This window comes from Tachypleus tridentatus, chromosome 12 (genome assembly GCF_004210375.1).
Source record: "Tachypleus tridentatus isolate NWPU-2018 chromosome 12, ASM421037v1, whole genome shotgun sequence".
Taxonomy (NCBI): domain Eukaryota; kingdom Metazoa; phylum Arthropoda; class Merostomata; order Xiphosura; family Limulidae; genus Tachypleus; species Tachypleus tridentatus.
The window spans coordinates 59,338,911-59,358,135 of record NC_134836.1 but is presented as its reverse complement, the minus strand read 5'-3'; positions in this window follow the sequence as shown (position 1 = coordinate 59,358,135).

Genomic DNA, 19,225 nt, shown 5'->3' with positions numbered 1-19,225 from the left:
ACGGTTAACAAAGATAGAGTTTGCAACTGACCGTTGTCAGGCACATGTCTTAGGGACGAGAGTATAAACGGGTACCGAATTGTAGGGGGCGCTGCAGATATAAGTTGGGTTATTAATTGGTATAGGTTAAAGGTGTTCCTTTATATTGGTTTAATGTTTGTTTTGTTGTATAAGTAGGGCTTGTTTGATTTTATGTCTGTTTATGTTTAACAAGTTCTAAATGACATATACACAACTGTCTCATAATATATATTCTTTATGAAAGAAGCTGGAAATATTATTCTGTAAGAAAAAACATCACATTAATACCCACGTGATAGTTACGTCCATCTTTTCTCACTCTCGTTATCAGAGCGGTGACATATAATATATACATAAAACACGATATGTACAACCATTTTATAGTATATGTTAGTCTTATACTATAAAAAGCTTAAAATAACAGAGAAGAAACAATTTGGGAATATTTCTGATGTTACATTACTAGTAACCTTTAAAATGTTGTTACATTACTAGTAACCTTTACAATGTTGTTACATTACTAGTAACCTTTAAAATGTTGTTACATTACTGGTAACTTTAAAATGTTGTTACATTACTAGTAACCTTTACAATGTTGTTACATTACTGGTAACCTTTAAAATGTTGTTACATTACTGGTAACTTTAAAATGTTGTTACATTACTGGTAACTTTAAAATGTTGTTACATTACTGGTAACTTTAAAATGTTGTTACATTACCAGTAACCTTTACAATGTTGTTACATTACTGGTAACTTTAAAATGTTGTTACATTACTGGTAACTTTAAAATGTTGTTACATTACTGGTAACTTGAAAATGTTGTTACATTACTGGTAACTTGAAAATGTTGTTACATTACTAGTAACCTTTAAAATGTTGTTACATTACTAGTAACCTTTACAATGTTGTTACATTACTGGTAACTTTAAAATGTTGTTACATTACTAGTAACCTTTAAAATGTTGTTACATTACTGGTAACTTTAAAATGTTGTTACATTACTGGTAACTTTAAAATGTTGTTACATTACTAGTAACCTTTAAAATGTTTTTACATTACTGGTAACTTTAAAATCTTATTACATTATAATCGTTGGTTGAAACTCAGGAATGAACTTTTATTCTGAGTAAATATGAAGAAATCTAACTTGTTCTATTTTTCCTACTATCATTTAATAGTTATTTTTGACATGTATTTTTAAAACTATGACATATTTATGTCATTTCATAAGAGAACACTAACAACATAAAGGTCGACATCAGTTTATATGTAACATAGTCAGTAATGGAATTATGAACTTTAAGACGTTTTAGCACCATATTTACCTCAATAAAACTAATTATTACTCCTTGTATTTTCCTAAATATTGCCAACATACTGACTTGTTGTTGGATGACGTTTCAAGATGCTAACGTGTACCTTCATTATTGGTAGTTTGAAACGTCGTCACAAAATTTCATATACAGAGACATTCAACGCTTTTGGTTTTCATTAAAAGTTTTGAGACTTGTTAGGATCCTTTCTAGTTCACTGAGACTTCTTAATATTCTTTGTACTTCACTAAAATTTTTTAGCACACTTTGTATTTCAGTAAGAGTTCAATAAGATTTTTAACATTCTTTGTACTTCACTAAAATTTCTTAGCACACTTTGTAGTTCAGTAAGGCTTTTTAACATTCTTTATACTTTAATAAAATTTCTTAACATTCTTGGTAGTTCACTAAGACTTCTTAACATTCTTTAGAGTTCACGAAAACTTGTTAACACTCTTTGTAGTTCGTGAAGAACAGTTCTTAACACACTTTGTAGTTCACGAACAGTTCTTAACACACTTTGTATTTCAGTAAGGCTTTTTAACATTCTTTATACTTTAATAAAATTTCTTAACATTCTTGGTAGTTCACTAAGACTTCTTAACATTCTTTGTACTTCACTAAAATTTCTTAACACACTTTGTATTTCAATAAGACTTCTTAATATTCTTTGTACTTCACTAAAATTTCTTAACACACTTGGTAGTTCACTAAGACTTCTTAACATTCTTTGTACTTCACTAAAATTTCTTAACACACTTTGTAGTTCAGTAAGACTTCTTAACATTCTTTGTACTTCACTAAAATTTCTTAACACACTTTGTAGTTCAGTAAGACTTCTTAACATTCTTTGTAGTTCACGAACACTTCTTAACATTCTTTGTAGCTCACTAAGATATCTTAACATTCTTTGTAGTTCACTAAGATATCTTAACACACTTTGCTTTTCATTATGACTTATCAGCGCTAAGGCGTGTTAGCACTCTTACTGGTTCGCTAAAACTTGCTAACTCTAATTATTTTGCTGCAAAAACGATTTACCCAAAATAAGACGTAAGGAAAACTGATAAAAAATAAGTTTTTTTTCTTTCCTCTATCTGAGCTAAAGTATTCTTTTAAAATAACAATAAGATGACTGAGAAGCACTAATCTGGAGAGATAATTAACGTTTTCTGTAAGCAACTGTTGTTTATATTTTAGCATAAGAATTTTGGTTTAGGTTCTGTACAAACACTTGATCATTCTAATTAGTACAGCGCACTAATAATAGCTGAAAAAATGTTTCAAAATGTGTCAGTTTATGATGTATTAATTTTAACTAAGGCAATAAATATATTCAAAGTATTAAAACTACTGTAGCTTTTTAATATATTTTTGTATATCCTAGATTTTATATCCTAAATACACAATTCTGTAATTTTATTTGCTGTTGACAACATCATAACACATTTAGTTTTAGAAGTTTTTTTTCGTTTTCAGGAAGAGAAATATTTGACCATTAAAATCATTCCATGTAATATAAACTAAAGTGGAATAATTACGAACTGTAGTTTTCCTGTTTTAAAACACATTTTCCCATAATGTAGTGTTTCTTGGTACGACAGGTAGAGGGGGATTCTTTGGTAAATCCGAAGTTGTTAGTCTCTCAATCGACAAATACTTTTGTTGTTTGTCCTAAGTTAATAATGATCTGTCATTGCCTGTCATGTTTCATTAGGACGAGGACCAGCTGGTTTTCTGTATTTCAAGTTGTGAAGTTGAAGTGATAATGACGTATTGTTTTCTCTGTTCACATTTAAAAGTGTAATTTTGTGTTAATTTGTTGAGCGTTTCTTATGATCTTGAAACTGACACAAATTAAATTCCAAACATTCTACTGAAATGATGAAACTGAGGACTAAAACCTTGAGTAAGTACATAGTTTTGACTTTCTATTTCAAACAAAGTAAGTCCTTTTAATACATACTTACCAAGGAAAAATATAGCTGACAACGAAGTTTGAATTAATACAATGTATAACCAAAAACATGAAGCTAAAATAGGTTTAACTCATATTTGTTACATTTAGTAGAAAACAAAAGCATAATTAGTAATTATCTTACATTCTTTCAGCTTATTATTATGGTTTCTTTAGAAATTCTCAAAAAATTGTTTTGATTTTTAATTCTTATAACAAGAAATGACAGTTTTAACTTCATAAGATCATACATTTGTTACTTGCTGAAGATTATAGTAACCTATGATTAATTAAAAACTGTGTTCTCGTTATTTTAGTCTTGTTTTATCATAGCATGAATTGCAAACTTTAATTTGTGCTTTGTTCTGAGGATGGTCGGTATATAAAGTGGATAACAGACAAAACTACTTTTAATAAACAAGTGTAATAACCGTCATGGCCACATCGTTGGATATTGGCGTTCCTTAACTTATTTCTCTGATAGTAACGTTTAATTTTTCAATTATACATACCATGTTGCTCACAGGATCCAGGTTTATGTCCCACTTCATGGTCGACACAGTTTTAGATGCGAAGTAATAAAAGAACTCGTGAGAGTTTTACGATTTTAATGATTGGAATGATAAAAACTTAATATGCTTGTAAACTGCACAAAATTTATTTCTCTAATTATGTTGGCTAGTTGTTTAATCTTTTTACTCTATAAAAACAAACATCTGTGTTACGCTAAATGTGTAATAGCAGAATACTCTGAAGTGATAAGTGAGGGAGGAAAATACATTCTAGGAAATATATATATAATTTTCTTTCCTTATTTAAACTTTTGGTCGATGTATTAAGACAAATTGTGTTAATATGCACATTGTTCGATGTATTGAGACAAATTGTGTTAATATGCACATTGTTCGATGTATTGAGACAAATTGTGTTAATATGCACATTGTTCGATGTATTGAGACAAATTGTGTTAATATGCACATTGTTCGATGTATTGAGACAAATTGTGTTAATATGCACATTGTTCGATGTATTGAGACAAATTGTGTTAATATGCACATTGTTCGATGTATTGAGACAAATTGTGTTAATATGCACATTGTTCGATGTATTGAGACAAATTGTGTTAATATGCACATTGTTCGATGTATTGAGACAAATTGTGTTAATATGCACATTGTTCGATGTATTAAGACAAATTGTGTTAATATGCACATTGTTCGATGTATTGAGACAAATTGTGTTAATATGCACATTGTTCGATGTATTGAGACAAATTGTGTTAATATGCACATTGTTCGATGTATTGAGACAAATTGTGTTAATATGCACATTGTTCGATGTATTGAGACAAATTGTGTTAATATGCACATTGTTCGATGTATTGAGACAAGTTGTGTTAATATGCACATTGTTCGATGTATTGAGACAAATTGTGTTAATATGCACATTGTTCGATGTATTGAGACAAATTGTGTTAATATGCACATTGTTCGATGTATTGAGACAAATTGTGTTAATATGCACATTGTTCGATGTATTGAGACAAATTGTGTTAATATGCACATTGTTCGATGTATTAAGACAAATTGTGTTAATATGCACATTGTTCGATGTATTGAGACAAATTGTGTTAATATGCACATTGTTCGATGTATTGAGACAAATTGTGTTAATATGCACATTGTTCGATGTATTGAGACAAATTGTGTTAATATGCACATTGTTCGATGTATTAAGACAAATTGTGTTAATATGCACATTGTTCGATGTATTGAGACAAATTGTGTTAATATGCACATTGTTCGATGTATTGAGACAAATTGTGTTAATATGCACATTGTTCGATGTATTGAGACAAATTGTGTTAATATGCACATTGTTCGATGTATTGAGACAAATTGTGTTAATATGCACATTGTTCGATGTATTAAGACAAATTGTGTTAATATGCACATTGTTCGATGTATTGAGACAAATTGTGTTAATATGCACATTGTTCGATGTATTGAGACAAATTGTGTTAATATGCACATTGTTCGATGTATTAAGACAAATTGTGTTAATATGCACATTGTTCGATGTATTAAGACAAATTGTGTTAATATGCACATTGTTCGATGTATTGAGACAAATTGTGTTAATATGCACATTGTTCGATGTATTGAGACAAATTGTGTTAATATGCACATTGTTCGATGTATTGAGACAAATTGTGTTAATATACACATTGTTCGATGTATTGAGACAAATTGTGTTAATATGCACATTGTTCGATGTATTGAGACAAATTGTGTCAATATCCATATTGTTCGATGTATTGAGACAAATTGTGTTAATATGCACATTGTTCGATGTATTGAGACAAATTGTGTTAATATGCACATTGTTCGATGTATTGAGACAAATTGTGTTAATATGCACATTGTTCGATGTATTGAGACAAGTTGTGTTAATATGCACATTGTTCGATGTATTGAGACAAATTGTGTTAATATGCACATTGTTCGATGTATTGAGACAAATTGTGTTAATATGCACATTGTTCGATGTATTAAGACAAATTGTGTTAATATGCACATTGTTCGATGTATTGAGACAAATTGTGTTAATATGCACATTGTTCGATGTATTGAGACAAATTGTGTTAATATGCACATTGTTCGATGTATTGAGACAAATTGTGTTAATATGCACATTGTTCGATGTATTAAGACAAATTGTGTTAATATGCACATTGTTCGATGTATTGAGACAAATTGTGTTAATATGCACATTGTTCGATGTATTGAGACAAATTGTGTTAATATGCACATTGTTCGATGTATTGAGACAAATTGTGTTAATATGCACATTGTTCGATGTATTGAGACAAATTGTGTTAATATGCACATTGTTCGATGTATTGAGACAAATTGTGTTAATATGCACATTGTTCGATGTATTGAGACAAATTGTGTTAATATGCACATTGTTCGATGTATTGAGACAAATTGTGTTAATATCCATATTGTTTCAGCATATTTGCGAAGAGCTGATTACAACTTCAGACAAAAAAGTTTATAATTTCCTTCATAAAAATACATACACGAATACTTTTTCGCATTCACACTATGTCAATAAACTTATTATGTTTTTATTATTTACATTATTAGTATTTTATATTTTTCACTTAACAATCTGAACACAACCTATTTATGAATAATAATTAGAATTGTTCAGTTAATTAAAATTGAACTATCCCGAGATAAAAACATTTGAAGCCCGGCCTGCCCGGGTGGGTTAATGCGTTCGACTCGTAATCGGAGGTTCGTGAGTTTGCATCCCCAAACATGCTCGCCTTTTCAGCCGTGGGAGCGTTATAACGTGACGGTCAATCCCACTATTTGTTGTTAAACGAGTAGCCTAAGAGTTGGCGGTGGGTAATGATGACTAGCTGCCTCCCCTCTAGTCTTACACTGTTAAATTAGAGACGGCTAGTGCAGATAGCCCTCGAGTAGCTTTTTGCACGAAATTCAAAACAAACAAACCTATAAGTTGTGCCACCAATAAATCTGACTTAATGTTAATAACAAAATCTGCAACCAACACAAGTAATCACAAACTTTGTTATATTTACACGTTTATTTTTCTGTTTTTAGATTAATGGAAATTTTGAATGTGAAAGATTTCAGACAAACACAGCTACAGCATTATATTTTAATTTTAAATGTTTTGTACTCTTGGATTTTAACAAACAAAGATGAACATACTGGTTTATTGAGCATATTAGCTAATCAGTAGATACAAATAAAATACGTTTTTACAAAAAGTATTATAAATCGAGCTGTCCGTGATTATTTAAATAAAAGGGTACTTCATACATCGACCACATAGGAAGTAAAGAAATAAAAATAACTTTTATTTAGTCACACACCAAGAAACAAGAAATAGAGATGAGAAACCACTTAATTAAAATAACCAATCGTAATTACCCGCAAGTAGAATTGAGACGTGTAGTTAACTCTGCGTGTAGATTACAATTTGTAGTGTATGAATATAGATGTTCTAAGCGTAATTTAGGTTATTATGGGCTCTACAACTAGAATTCAACGCATATTAAAAAACATGTACATTTGATGGAGGGTTACGCAATATTCAGGAATTAATAGACTCGTGTTATGCCAGGGGTGACAATTAACAGAAGTTAACAATATATTAATTAAACTAATATAACTTTAGATTTAATGAACAAAACAGTACATTTCGTTCATTATCAATGATATGGACATTTGGATAAACCGTATTTTTTAAAACAATGAAATACGGGAAAAACATGAGTTTATGAGTTCTATAGGTCACAAACAACTAAATGAGTGATGACGTCATTCCTAATCTTCAATGTTTATGACGTAAGACGAATAGCTTACAACGTTCGAACAGGGCTGTGATTAACACAACAGAGATAATGTATTACATAAATTGGGCTTAACTACAAACAAACAAATGAAGGTAACTTTGAATAATAATTATGCCTAGTTATACCCAATATCATAAATATAACAGTTTTCTTTGCATAATTATATAGATATATGTTACTCAAAGCCATAAAATACTGAGAAAATTATATTTATTAAGAAATCACGTCGCCAGTCGTCATCTGTTAATGTAAATTAACTAAATTTACTCTTGAAAAGCAAATAAGTCATTAATGAAATTATTATTATTCATTAATATACAGTTTTCACACCAGGAAGTGTTATCTTACTAAACGAACAGAATATAAGATATTCACAAGTGAATCAACACCATTAACCGAGTTTTTACACCTTTTATTTCTACATTAAACGACTATCTGATGATATCAAGCTGGCTTAAAAAATGTAAATAAAAAACATGCGTTAGGCTTGAGAAAAACTCATGTTAACAAATTGCGTGGAGCCTCGCTTCTTTGGACAAACTGTAATATTTAATTGAGAGCACATTATGCATACGTATATATGTGTATATTGTGTGCTAAAATAACAAAAATTCAAGTGAAGTGTACAGCACAAAGTGAATAAAAAGCTTGAATTTTAAAAATAAACAACTTGTTTGAAAACTTTACAGTATTTATATAACTTTAACACTGAATCGCGTTTATATATATATACGAGGTCTGTTCAAAAAATACGCGGACTGACGTCATAAAATGTACTTTATTTAGAAGTTACAGGTCTGGGACCCCTTCAAAGTACTCTCCTCCCCAACGCACACACTTATCCCAACGGTGTTTCCACTTGTTGAAACAGTCCTGGTACGCTTCTTTTGTAATGTCCTTCAGCTCCTTCGTCGCATTTGCCTTAATCTCGAGAATCGTCTCAAATCTTCTTCCTTTCAAGGGTCTTTTGAGTTTGGGGAACAAGAAAAAATTGCAAGGAGCAAGGTCAGGTGAGTAGGGAGGGGTCAATTTTTCGGTCAAAATCTCGTAACAAGATCCAACTGGTATCCCACACTCTTCAGCAAGCTCCCTGACAGTCAGACGTCGATTTGCCCGCACCAGGGTGTTGATTTTGTCGACGTGTGGGTCGTCAGTTAACGTGGAAGGACGTCCAGGACGCTCATCATCTTCAATGGACTGTCGACCATCCTTAAAATGTTCATGCCACTTGAAACATGCCGTACGATTCATAGCAACATCATCGTAAGCCGTGTTAAGCATAGCAAAAGTTTCAGTCGCAGATTTTCCAAGTTTAACACAAAATTTCACAGCGAGTCGTTGCTCCTTCAGGTTATTCATTCTAAAATCCGCCAAACGAAAAAATCGCACTTCACTTAAAACATCGTAACTAATACACAAATGAAGATATCTGCAATCGGGAAATGGCGTCGTAATCAGCTGATCTGTGCGAACCTAGCGACACCAAGCGGATTCTCCTAGAACCAACTGGAGCCGCGCAATTCAAACAGTCCGCGTATTTTTTGAACAGCCCTCGTATTAACCTCTATCTCTGAAGAGGTTTACTTTTAACATTCAAATTTATTCTACCCTGTATGAATAAATAATAACATATATCCAACATATTAACGAGCGTACAACAGAAATTTAAAGAGGTGCTTGGAAAAGAAATATTTCTTTTCTGGAGTAATCCAGTCGAAGTGAGTCAGACTGTACATTAAGCTAGAGAGGGACTAAGCATTGCTAAGGGACCGGTAGTTGTTTGTTTTTTGAGTTTCGTGCAAAGCTACGCGAGGGCTATCTGAGTTAGTCGTCCCTAATTTAGCAGTGTAAGACTAGAGAGAAGGAAGCTAGTCATCATTACCCACCGCCAACTCTTGGGCTACTCTTTTACCAACAAATAGTGGGATTGACCGTAACATTATAACGCCCCCACGGCAGAAAGGGCGAGCATGTATGGGGCGACCGGAATTCGAACCCGCGACCCTCCGATTACGAGTCGAACACCTAAATTCACCTGACCATGCCGAGCCCGGTAGTTTTTACAGAAGATAGTAATTTTTTGTCGTCTTATTATCTTGTATCTTCGTACAGTGTATGTTTGTGATATAAAACGTTCTCATGTTTTGGCGAACAGTGACTACGTTAATTTTCAGATCAGTATTATGCACAATGTTTTATGAAATTATAGATTTTGGACTAAATCTTATAGTAAGTTAATACGAACTCTAAATCCAGTCGAAAAGATTTGGCGTTCAAAGATATGAGAACGTCCTGGAGTTATACCTGTTTTGTTTATAGCGTACAAACAGCCAGAAAACATTTTACTTACAATATTAAATCGAATACACTGATTTTATTTCTCACAATGGTTTTTGATACCAATAGTCATATATTCATGCTTTCGTTGATTAAAAACATTGATTTGTTTACCTGATATTAAAACTCTAACATGAAAATAAAAAAATATTGTTATTAAAAACAAACAAAATCACTGTTTTAAGAAATCACAATTATTATGTTTAAATTGACTTGAAAGTAAAACAGTTATGTTTGTTTCAGACGTTGAAAATAGTCTTCTTAAACTTTAATACATTCTAAATGAAAAAAAATACGACTTATATCAATGAACTATTCTAAACAAGTAGAAGACAGAAAACAGGATGAAGAGAACCGTAAGTGTCAGAAACACCTGCCTCTTCTTGTGGTCGTTAAGTTAGACGAATGTTAAATACTCTTAACCAATCACAAGACGTGATCATATCCCTTATTTTATGATTATCCGTCTGTCTGTGTAATGAAGGAACTTTTATAAAAGCAAGAGGTTTTTGTTTATTTAAGCTGTGAGATTTAGTTATTAAAATGAAACACATGAATCAAATCATTATCGTATATTCGTTATATTGTATTTTTTGTGTTTCGATTTAGTGTTAAGTTTTTGTACTTCACTAAAGTTGATTTGTATTGTTTTGTTGTACTTCATGAAATACATATGCACAGTTTGAAACGTAAAACTAATTGTGTTTATTTTATTGTTCCAGAATATGCATGGTAAGCTTAAACAAAATCAGTTTTAACTGAAAAAATGCCACAAAATGTTATATGTTTGCTTAAACTGCTTGTAACATTACCAGATTGCTTTCATGAAATAGGTCGTATCCAAATACCTATTTTTCCTCAAATCTTGCACATGGACATACAGTTTTATTTTTTACCCAGACAAATTTTCCAATATATTTTTTCTATACTTTTAACATTTTTCTCTAGAAAATTTTATAAACTTCTGAAGAATAATCCTTATTTTGCTGCCAAAGAAAAATCTCTGGTTTCTCGTCTTCTGTTCTAGCAACATCGACTTATGGAAGTATAGCTCTTCAAGTGTACGCTTATAAGCTGATTACTAAGCGAATTTTTTGTTTGTCAGTTATTAGAAAACGCCACCGTATAGTCTTGAAAAACTACCAGTAGTATTACGTTAGATATAGTGAAAACAACCCGGAGGCAACTCATATCGACAAGTATAATTTGTAAAACAATAAATACTTTCTACGTTATGTTCGATTGTGCATGTGATAGGAAATTACAGAAGTTACATGCTTCGTGCTTGATGAAAGGGCTTAGAATGAAAAAGATATACGTTATTAAGTTAACCCTAAAAATTGAAATAAGAAATTGCGGTCTCTACGTTATTAATACCGACCTGGTTTTATAAACATGAATCACTATAATAAAAATGTATAACCCTTTTATTTATTCTTTTGCTGTGTACATGAACTAAACATTTTTTTTTTTGCAGGCTATACTTAGCACGTATATCTTCCATGCTATGTTTTGAATATTAACTGGAGTTATTAACTGTAAAATCTCCATATGTTCTATTAAAATGATTTTGGAACATCATCACGTCTTTACAGTGCATGTCGCTACGCCTTATTATGCTCTCGATAAAATACGAAAGAACACCCAGCCTTCTTTCTGCATCTTCATTTTCAAGTTGTTGTGCAAGAACAAAGGTTTCTGGCCCGGCATATAAGCATATCATGCTTAAGATATTAATATTGATAAGTTCCTGAGTTATCTCTGGCCACTTCTTTGAAAAGGCCCGGCATGGCCAAATGTGTTAAGACGTTCTACTCGTAATCCGAAGATCGAGTGTTCGAATCCCGGTCGCATCAAACATGCTTGCCCTTTCAGCTGTGGGGGCGTTATAATGTGACGTTCAATCCTACTATTCGTTGGTAAAAGAGTAGCCCAAGAGTTGACGATGGGTGGTGATGACTATCTGCCTTCCCTCTAGTCTTACACTGCTAAATTAGGGACGGCTAGCGCAGATAGCCCTCGTGCAGCTTTGCGCGAAATTCAAGACAAATCAAACAAAAGTTTCTCAGTGCCTTTTTCAGCAGTCCGAAAATATAGACATCCATAGGCCAACGTTTCGTCCGATGACATGAATGGTATATTTTCGTTGAAATAGCATGAAACACTGTTTCATTCTGTAGTTGCTTAAGATATAAGACAGATAAAAGGGTATGTATGGAAAGCACTCTGTGTATAGGTGAATTACGTTGGTTTGCTAGAAGGTTATTCTTAATCACGTTACATTATGATTCCTTGTACACTTTAACGACCTCTGTGAATAATGTTTTTTGGGGCACATGAACGCCTTCTGTGCATAATATGTCGTTGGACACTTGGACGTCCTCTGTGAATAATGTTTACTTGGACTGCTCCTGGAATTTCACTTTTTCACATTATATTAAATTAGACTACAAGAGATATAGAAGAGATTAAACACAAATTAATCTTCAATTAACAAATAATACATAAGGTTTAGTTGTCAGTTTTATTAGTGTAAGAGTTTTTCCTTTAAAGTTAAACAAACTCTCCAATAATGGTCAATTTTTGAGCCTATCTATGTCACACGAAGAAATGTCAAACAATTGCCATGGTAACTGTAGTCTTATCGTGACAGATTATGTCATTTTTTGTAATCCCACTCTAGTGTCAGTTGTAGACAACAATCTATAACATGTAAAAATATGTTGCATATCTGTTTTCCTGCTTCATAACTGTCTTTCAGACATGGCATGATTTTATCTCTGTCGTACTGGTATGTTCGACACACCAAGTTCTATTATTTGACATTATATCTTAACTAATTTCAGTAGAAACGTGTGTGTAGTCGCAATATTATTAAAAGCATCGTGTTGTTAAATAAAAATATTATTGCTATCAGGGAAACATTTGCTTAATATCACAATTGTGCTTTATGTTGTTTGTCTGTTCGGTTATAACTTGTTTTATTTATGTGCACTAAATATAACGTGAGACATTATAATAGTGTTTGACTGAGTTGATATTTTAAGTATTGTAAATGCTTCTTAGCTTTAGCTATGACATAGTTAAACTGGGGGTTAGTGAATATTCATAGAAAGGAGTTTCAAACGAAGTTTAGCTTCTAGAACAACATCCTCTAACGTTTATTATGCTCTTTCTGAGAGTTATCATTACATTCTCTTGCTTGTCAACATAGTTTCACTTAAACAGATTTCTGCCAATAGTAACGATGCCAGTCTCAGACTATTATTTCTTTTCAAGTTTCCATAACTCATTTACTGTACTTAGACGTAACATTCTTGTATATTCAAATACACTGAAGGATATCAAAAGTCCATTGGAGCTGCACTATATTCATTGAGAAGCACGTGGCTGAAATGGATTGCTGTGATTCCAGCCCATCTGACTAACTTTAACATAAAAATTTTCTTTCTTTACGAAACTAACCTCCTTAGTTCTGATTTCCAGCCATCACAAACTTTAATTTTTTGATAACCAGACTAGTGGTCAACGCCCACCATCTTCGGTGTGTACTGTTGGGTTGGAGATTCCTCTTTCATAGTCATGGATTCCTTTTTTGGATGAAAACGTTACTCCGGAGTGGCTTAGGGTGTTAAATTATGTTGTTGATCTAAATTCTATACTGTGGAGGCATTTCTCTAGGAAATAATTGGAATTCGCCTATAACTAACAATATAGATAAGTAGCCTGTGTTCTCTGACGCCACAAGTTGTTTCTTCTGTGGTACATTATTGTATAAATTATTGGTGCTAGAACTGTAATGTATCGTCCGAGCAATGACGTGTAAGCTATTAATCAATGATGTTATATCCTTCACTTAGTTCTGGTTATGACCTACTTACCAATACAATCTTTAATACGAAAAGCGGAAACAAACAACGTAATTAACACCATTGGATTAATCCTAATAATAAACATGACATGTTCTGTTAATGAAGTATTAAAAAATTACAGACATTTATTTTCACCCGAAGACCAACTCCATGTGGATTAGATGAAGGTAGGAGGTATTTGATCTTTCTTACATACGAAAGGGGAGAATTTATATCTTGGTGTTTAAAACGTATTAAGCTTTTCTAATTAGAAAGTTTTACAACTGGTGTTAATTGTATTAAGAGTGCTATTTAAATTAAACTACTTTAACGGTTTTATTATATTTTCCAACTTGGTTATTAAGGTTAGTTTTAATTGTAGGAATAACTATAGGTATAACAGTATGGAGTTATGTATTTATATAATATGACAGTATGTGGCTATGTATTTATATAATATAACAATATGGAGCTGTGTATTTATAGTTATAACAGTATGGAGTATGTATTTATATAATATGACAGTATGTGGCTATGTATTTATATAATATAACAATATGGAGCTGTGTATTTATAGTTATAACAGTATGGAGTATGTATTTATATAATATGACAGTATGTGGCTATGTATTTATATAATATAACAATATGGAGCTGTGTATTTATAGTTATAACAGTATGGAGTATGTATTTGTAGATATAACAGTATGGAGTATGTATTTATAGTTATAACAGTATGGAGTATGTATTTGTAGATACAACATTATGGGCGTTATATATTTATATAATATAACAGTATGGAGTTATGCATTTTTAGATATAAGAGTATAGGGGTTATGTATTTATAAATATAACAGCGTGGGGCTAACTTAAATTAGTCCAAGTTAATGTTTATTTATCAGTGTATGTTGTTAGTACATTTTAGTTGCATAAGTTATTTTGTAACTAGGTTTTTAGTGTTAAACACAAAACTGCACCGTCTCTCTCACCGTGGATATCGGAACCCAATTTTAATGTTGTATTAGCTCAAACTTTCTCTTAAGCAACTGAGGGATTCTATAGGAGGTTTGATTGATTTTTTCCTGGTTTGGAAACGCTTTGTTAGCTTATGATTCTGGTTAACTGGTTATGTTGATTTATACAAGGTCAATAGTACCAAATGGCGAATCACCTTTTACTATGAAGTTGTAATTTCAAGTTATTAACCTAACAGATATATGAAAGTACGTATGAAGCAAAAAAATACAAAAGTGATCAAAATGAAATAAACATATCTTAATTTTAAGATACAGAACCAAAGACCTGGTTAATCTTAAATAAAATTCTCAGACACAAGAAACACAAATTAATAGCATCTATTACCTCAAACAGGTGCAACACGTCCAATCTTCAGGAACGTAGAAATATTGCATATACATGTCACAAAATTATTCTTCACTTAGACTTTTTAAATAGTATCATGTGAGATCGTAATGCCAAAATTTTTAAAGCTCAGAGTTTAGCCTAAAGATTCCTATTGTCTAAACTATTAATAAAATTATACGATAAGATTAGTTTGTTTAAACATAATTTATATCACTGAGGTGTCATGTCCTTCACATAAAGCTCTCTGGACATTGTTTTTCAAGAATATGATTTAATATTGTTTATCAAGTGATTCGATTTACCTAAACCTTAAAGGCTAATATTTCCAAAAGGAACATTTTAGTTTTAAAATTTCGTAATAAAAAGTACTTTATCTTAAGAACATTAAACTCAATAAAGATTGTGTCTACAACTTTTAAGGTTCCTCTATTTAATTTGTATCTTTTACACTATTTCGCTGTGTTTTTGCAACCGCAACAATGATGTCCTATTAACAAAGTTTTGTTTGCACTTACAACTAGAGGAAGGGTTTTTAATTATTGAATTCATTTTCTATGCCATGAGTGTTAATACCCGTATTTAGGTTCATTAAATGTCGTATAATATGTGCTTGACTACCAACATTTTATTTTCTTCTAGGTTTTTTATGACTTATGGCAACGATATTCGTTAACCTTAAAATGACCAAGAATATGTTGAAACATAATCTAATAATATTTCTTGCAATCTGTGTGACAAGTTGATTTTCCTTTGTTTATTGAATTGGTTTGTTTGTTTTAATTTTGCGCAAAGCTGCACTAGGGCTACCTGCGCTAACCACAGACCACCATCTATTGAGCTACTCTTTAACCAACGAATAGTGGGATTGACCTTCATATTAAAACGTCATAACGGTTGAAAGGGCGAGCATGTTTGGTGTGACAGAGATTCAAACCCGAGACCCTCGGATTACAATTCGAGTGTCTTAACCACTTGGCCATATTGGGCTACAGAAAATATATAAAAGCTAAGATTCAAATTAATCTTCAACTCAATGTTTCATTTACATAAGGCATAGTTTCCAATGAAGTATTATTTTCCCTGAAAAGTTTAATATATTTTTATCTGTATAGATCCCTTAAAACGTTTATCCCTCCAATCAGGGGCATTATAACCTGGATAAATGAAATGGTTGTCAGCTTTACAGGCATTAAATGAAACTGAGTTAAATAGTGATTTGACTTCAGAAGTTAATTAAATGTAGCAAGTTTATGATATTTTCGAAGATTGATACACAGTTTTTATGTTAAAACAAATATATTTTAATATACAAACAATAATACAATTTATATTAACGATTATTAAAAATAATAAGTTATATACAAATGTTTCACAAACTTACAAACAGTGTTGAGTCTTTTACCAAATCGGGAAACACCTTCATATCTTATCGAAGGTTCAAGATGAGCGAATTAATTTGGAGTTGTTATAGGCACAACTTACTCAACAGATAACTAGCTAGCTCTTCGCTGATCACACGCGAGTTTTCACGTAGTGTAAGCTACATAACATCTTCCAAGTAACACCAACGTTCGATGTTAATTCACTTGATAAGAGTTAATCACAGTTATAGCCAGTAGGCCAATTCGGATGTTAATAATTTTATTTTCAGTATCAACTCATGCTATTCTTCTAAATAATATTCATGACGGACTGTTTGTCAGAATAAATGTTTATATGTTTATGTATTTTGGTTGAATTAATTTAATAAAGTACGAAAAGAACAGTACACTATTTCGCTAATAAAGCTAATAAAGTAAGAAGAGCAACAGATATATTACTTTATCATTATTTGTTCCCTAGTTTTAAGTTGTTATAATGGCGCAGTCTAGGATAGGTTTTGAGTATCGTGAGTTTAAGAAAGACTACAATACTCGTGCTATCCTATAGAGTAACATTAATGACATGATATTCTATCCTTACCTCGACTACAAGTTCTTAATGAAATAACAGTTGTATTAAAATTTCGGTATCGTGTGTCGTTCCTTACATTACCATCCTTGACGTCCTTATGTTTGTATCAATCGTGCATGAAGTCTCAATATATGACTGGCTCTTTAGGGGCCATTTTGTCAACTTTTTAAACTGTAGCACAAGTTTCAGATATGCTCTACAGAAAACAGCAAGTTGGTGTCTAATGCACAGTTGTAATCGTAATATAATTTTAAACTGAATGTTAAATGAAACAGCTTGATGTGCATAAGTGAAACGTTTCGTTAAGAAACGTCCACTATATTTGTTCATCTTCGCTTACAAACACCGTCTTTTTCAGGTCCCTTTTATAACAACTTTGTGCCATAAAATTAAAATTATCGTGTGTCTCTTCTCAAATTTCTCCATATAAAACAGAATCTCTATTTTAGATTTATTGTTGCTGTTGCATTGTTTCATACAATATATTAATCGATAAGAGCAAACATATCTCTGTGCTACACCTCATGTTTTGTTCAACTTATGCTTTAGCATGGTTGTATTATGTATTTTATATAACTGTCACGAAGCGCTTATTTATGTATGAACGGAATACTACTCAGCTAGGAAACAAAACAAGATTAGAGAATTATTCATATGTAAAGAACAGAAATAAATACAACAGTCCAACGCTGGTACAGCGTTAAGTCTACGAATGTAAAACGCTAAAATCAGGGATACAATTCCCCTGGGTGAAGTCAGCAGATAGCCCGATGTGGCTTTGCTATACGAAAACATACACAAATACAATAGACCTAGGTTAAAATTACGTAACTTCACGTATTGTTTTTATTCTTGTATTCACTGTCATTACCCTGTCTCTTGTCTTGACTTCTCTTGTATTCACTGTCATTACCCTGTCTCTTGTCTTGACTTCTCTTGTATTCACTGTCATTACCCTGTCTCTTGTCTTGACTTCTCTTGTATTCACTGTTATTACCCTGTCTCTTGTCTTGACTTCTCTTGTATTCACTGTTATTACCCTGTCTCTTGTCTTGACTTCTCTTGTACTCACTGTCATTACCCTGTCTCTTGTCTTGACTTCTCTTGTATTCACTGTTATTACCCTGTCTCTTGTCTTGACTTCTCTTGTATTCACTGTTATTACCCTGTCTCTTGTCTTGACTTCTCTTGTATTCACTGTCATTACCCTGTCTCTTGTCTTGACTTCTCTTGTATTCACAGTCATTACCCTGTCTCTTGTCTTGACTTCTCTTGTATTCACTGTCATTACCCTGTCTCTTGTCTTGACTTCTCTTGTATTTACTGTCATTACCCTGTCTCTTGTCTTGACTTCTCTTGTACTCAATGTTATTATTCTGTCTTGTCTTGATTCTCTTGTACTTCACTGTCATTACCCTGTCTCTTGTCTTGACTTCTCTTGTACTCACTGTCATTACATCTGTCTCTTGTCTTGACTTCTCTTGTATTCACTGTCATTACCCTGTCTCTTGTCTTGACTTCTCTTGTATTCACTGTCATTACCCTGTTCTTGTCTTGACTTCTCTTGTATTCACTGTCATTACCCTGTCTCTTGTCTTGACTTCTCTTTGTATTCACTGTCATTACACTGTCTCTTGTCTTGACTTCTCTTGTACTCACTGTCATTACCCTGTTTCTTGTCTTGACTTCTCTTGTATTCACTGTTATTACCCTGTCTCTTGTCTTGACTTCTCTTGTATTCACTGTCATTACCCTGTCTCTTGTCTTGACTTCTCTTGTATTCACTGTCATTACCCTGTCTCTTGTCTTGACTTCTCTTGTATTCACTGTCATTACCCTGTCTCTTGTCTTGACTTCTCTTGTATTCACTGTTATTACCCTGTCTCTTGTCTTGACTTCTCTTGTATTTACTGTCATTACCCTGTCTCTTGTCTTGACTTCTCTTGTACTCACTGTCATTACCCTGTCTCTTGTCTTGACTTCTCTTGTATTCACTGTCATTACCCTGTCTCTTGTCTTGACTTCATTAG